This window comes from Montipora capricornis, chromosome 13 (assembly GCF_036669925.1).
Source record: "Montipora capricornis isolate CH-2021 chromosome 13, ASM3666992v2, whole genome shotgun sequence".
NCBI lineage: Eukaryota > Metazoa > Cnidaria > Anthozoa > Scleractinia > Acroporidae > Montipora > Montipora capricornis.
This window is the reverse complement of record NC_090895.1, coordinates 31,916,562-31,921,561: the sequence shown is the minus strand read 5'-3', so window position 1 is coordinate 31,921,561 and position 5,000 is coordinate 31,916,562. Positions and strand designations below refer to the sequence as shown.

The window sequence follows — 5,000 nt, the reverse complement described above, 5'->3', positions numbered from 1 at the left end:
TTTAAGGCTTAAGGAACCTTAGCTTTTGTAAATATTTAGGATAGTTTTTGCTCTCTGTATTGGAAAAACAATGACTGTGATTCCGGATTCCGGATTCCGGGTTTTAGGGTTGCCCCCTTGTGAATGTGTGCACGGTCCTATATATAATCTGGCTTTTGATCTTGAGACCTCCTTTGAGCAAAGGCAGCTACTGTACGCAGCGTAGACGTGTGCTAGTACCCGGGACCTGGCTTTTAACAAAACCCCTGTCATACATGTAGATCATCTGAACTAGTAATCGGAAGGGTCGTAGGTTCAACTCCTACAAAGAATCACTTAGAGTTTTTCTGAATATCTTCGAGTCACAATTGATAAATAAATCTCTTGAATATGAAGCCGATTCTCTGATTGTCTTGTAGATATGTTCCATGGAACTTACATGAGGAGGTCGAAGGACAATTCAAGTTTGATGGTAGTTTGGACATCAGGTACTTAGCTGACAGCAGCTGGCTACGTTGTTCTCAGACTTTACACACTTAATGACTGGCCAATTGAACAAGTTGTACTATAAAGCACAAGGGAGGAGTGGGTTTGCTTCACTTGTTTTTCGCTCTCTAGTATCTCTTGCTCAATTTATTTTTAAGCACTGATGCTATTTATTATTGTTATTGTTATTATTATTATTAATAACATTATTATGATTATTATTATTATTATTATTGCATCTCATGAATCTTTTTTTGTATTATTATTGCTTACTGCAAGTTGTGGTGCCTTTGTTATTTCCTGCTTCAATATTAATCCATGGCCTTTATGGGATCTTGTATACTAACGGCATTAGACTTGCCACAAGTCGACTGTGAAAGCGAGCGAGCGCAAGCTATCTGCTAGCGAAAGCAAGCTTTAAGAAAGTCTATAACAGCATCTGTCAGTCGGCCCTATCGGCTGACATGTTGATCGACACTTTTCTCCCAATGCCTGGGCAAGTGCACAGGGTTGAATATTGAAATTGCTTTACATTCTGACCCTAATAAAACTCTTTTTCCATGTCAGTTTTAGTACTTTGCTCTACTTTTAGATTTTGGGTGCATGTATGTAGGGGGATGGGGGGATAAGTATGGAGATGCACACATTTATTGGCAAGGCTGACATATCAGGGCTTGAAATTGCGACCAATACAGTCGCATTCGCGACAAAAATTTCTGGAGAAGTCGTAAATTTGCGACTTGTCACCTTTACCCTTTCGAAACAATAGGGTTAGCAGTTGCCACTTTGCTGCTACTTTTGCTAAAATAAATAGATGACAAAATTATTTTGTTTCTCGCTGTGAACTTTCTCTGAAGATAGCATCATCATAGAGTAATTTAGCTGTGATGTTACAGCTCCATTCCTTCAATCATTTGCCATTTTTAGCGGTTTCTTTACACACAAGTATTGCAAGCTCATATTTTTTTGCGAAACCGCTGACAACACAATGCAGCGCGGCGATTTTGCTACTAAAATTTGCAAAATTGCGAATAAATTTTCGTATCTTGTCGCAAATTGCGACTGGATTTTTTCATTAATTTCGAGCCCTGCATATCCGTGCCACTTGGTCAATATGTTGGACGTGTAGCGACCAATATAGCTGCTGACAGTTGACTGACACTTGGCCATCAGTTGACTGACAACAACCAATATGTCGACCTAGGTGTCAACACTTAGGTCCAGTACCAAATGTCGACTGATAGTGGCGACTGATAGTCTAACACCTTGAAAAACATGTTGACCAACACTCTGTCCCATGTTGGGTGACAACTTGAGCGAGTGTTGACTGAGATGTCCATCAAGTATCTGCAAAATTTTGGTCAGGTATTGGGCAACATCGCAACCAACTTTCGGCCGATAGTGTTGGCTGAGTATCGACCAACAGATGTCTTAAGGAAACATGATCCAATTAATTATCTACCACTGAAACGAAAAAGTTGGCTTGTAACAAACAGTTAATTCTGTGCAACCAGTTTTTATTATTTTTTCAATACTAATTGGGATGGGGCATTCCAAAGTTTCATCCTTGATCATGAGGCATAAGATATCAGACATAATGGGAAAAAAAAGCTCATTCCCAAAGTTTTTCGTTTATTTTCTAATCTTCCTATCCATAATCCATTCACACCTCAAATGCCCTTGAACGCTCCCATTGACAAGTAAAATGGTCTGGCGTTACACTGAGTAAAAGTCACCCTCAGGGGTCAATGGATTGATAAGGCATGCACTAACTTTATGTGAACTCCTTTCCCTTTAAAAGTAATAGTTAATAGAACTAAAGTCAGGGTGGTTTAGTGGTCATCAACCGTGCCTCTCACCTCTGTGACCCAGGATCAACTCTGGCCTATGTGGGTTGAGTTTCAGTCAATCTCAACTTGACTTTGAGGGTTTTTCTCCAGGTACTCCGGTTTTCCTCCCTCCTCAAAATCAACTCCCAGTCAATGACATCTGACTGGGTTTGCGGTGCTCCAAGATCACACATGGATCGTATGGCGGCAGCCATGGATGCCTTCACATGCATCCGGTCCGATCCCGTTGACCCGGTTGATAATGAAAAGCCCTTGTAGGGAGTGGTCAACTAAAGCAAATTTACATTTACAAATCCAATTTAATTTACTGAACTGTATAACTTGTATTTGCAGGGCTTTCATCACAATAGCTCAAAGGTTGCAGTTATTTGTCATTGTGAGACCAGGGCCATACATCTGTTCTGAGTGGGATTTTGGAGGATTGCCAAGGTAAAATATAATTAAGACTTTTGTCTACTGTTTCACTGTCAGTGAAAAAATGATTCATTTTTGCAAGCGTATTTGGTGACTATATAATGCCTACACAGGAGTTGATAGAGTTCTATTTGTCACTTGTTCCTCATGCATTGGGTGACTAAGCAGAAGAATGTTTTGAGGAGGAGGCTACTAACTGTAAAATTGAGGCAGTGGCTAGTCATTCAGCACTGGTCTTGAACCAGGGACCTTTACGTTATGTTTAAAAAACGAGCAGCAGTGTTTTATTGGGGTTTAAAAACACGAGGCGCAGCCGAGTGTTTTTAGACCCGATAAAACACGTGGTGCGACTTTTTTGAATGGCTTAAAAAACATTCCACAAAGAGCGTGTCCCTCTGGACTCAAAACAATGGTTCAAATTGTGAGAGGTGAATATATATTAGCATACAAGAAAAACAAGCCATGCCTTATTAGTATTCTTTATGTAAAGAATACTAACGAGGAGTGTTTTATCAGGATATAAAGCTCATACACATGACATTTTATTAGTGGTTTGATAGGCTGTTAGGCTCGTGAATTATTAATGAGTTTTTTAAAATTTCTGGCATCCAATCCCGTCTGTCACTCTCTCTATTTAACCCATTGACTCCTGGGAGTAAGACTTGACAGATTTTTTTATTTTTATTTTTATTTATTTATTTATTTATAATATTTACAGGACGAACACTTACACTACTTACAATACTAATATTATACTTACATACATATATATTGCACTGCTCATACTTACAGTATTTATACAAGCAAGCAGGACAAACACTTACACTACTTACAATACTAGCATTATAATTTTTTTATTAATTTATTTGTTTTTTTACTTACAAATCGCTTCCTCTACTTACACGACTGTACTTACATTATTTACATTAGAAAACTTGCGCTATTTACAAAACAATATTTTCACCACTGTACTTACCAATATGATACTTAAGTTACTTACAAAACAATTTTTACACTACTTACAATGCAGTGATTACACTACGACAGATAACTAGGTGACAGCACCCATTTTTGTTATTCTACTATCACTGAAATACACAGCAGATCAAAACATTTGACTTGACAACTAAGTTGACTTGACAGATTTTACTGTGTCAAACACCAGTTGATTTTACTGGTCAACTTGGGGTCTCCTAGGATGCCTGAGGAATCAATGGGTTAAGTACATTCAAGGAAAAAATTTTTATGTGTTGACTCAGTGGTTTCAATAAGTACCGACAGCCACAAAAAGCATTGGTTACTTCATTCACAGAGGTTGGCTACTTTTTCGCAAAAGACAGATTCGTGGGAAACCAGAAACCCATAAGGGTTGAAATGTGTAACGCGCGTTCACAGCTTCCTAATATTCAGTGCGAACTGATTGGTTGAATGTTTCAGTGCTAAGTACCATATTTGGAAACCCCTCGCTCTTTTTGTTCCAAATATGGTACTTACATGTAGCAAATTGAATATTCAGAAGCTTGTTTCCCAGCACACAAGAGGCCGTTGCACGTTTCATCCCTTATGGGTTTCTGTTGAAACCTAATATTAGAAATTCATTTGGACAGTGATAACAGTTGACTGCTCAGTACTCAAAACAGTCACTAACTTCAATTATTTTTTAAACCCTTGCATTGTGATTGACTGCTTCAGATGACATGAATTGATGGTAGCACTTTTCTTTCTGATTGACAGTTGGTTATTGCATGATCCTGAGATGAAACCCAGATCAATGTATCCTCCATTTATTAAGGCTACAAAACGGTATTTCAAAAGGCTTCTCCCAATCTTGGAGCCTTTGCAGGTGTGTGCTGCGAATTAATTCTTAATTTTTTATTAAAAGTGTGAACATGATGACTTGATAACAGTATTAAAAAACGTAGTTGGGTGGCCATTAAATGTTTCTACAGTGCTTAAAATTGGTGGTAGTCCGGTCATCCCAGATGACCAGAAAGTTTACCAGGCAACTAGTTTTTGGTAAAATGAAAAGGTTGGTTGCCAGACGAAAAAACAACGCACAACCCAGCCAAAATAGAAAATATATTACATAAGCAGCACCTGACTCCGGCACTGAATGGTTTTCTGATGTCAATGTCTGATAGTAGTGTGAAGTTAACAATAATTAATTTGCTGCAGTCAAGCATTTTCCCATGTTTTGAATATGTGGCTTTTACAAAAAAAATTGTCAGGTAGGAAAATTCACATGTAGCTGGCAATGGAGATCAAAGACTC

General features: G+C 38.3%; 1 pseudogene; it reads left to right on the top strand.

Annotated features, from left to right (window-relative positions):
• The window catches only part of LOC138030193 (beta-galactosidase-1-like protein 2), a 23,027-nt pseudogene that overhangs the window by 1,196 nt on the left and 16,831 nt on the right, over positions 1-5,000 (top strand).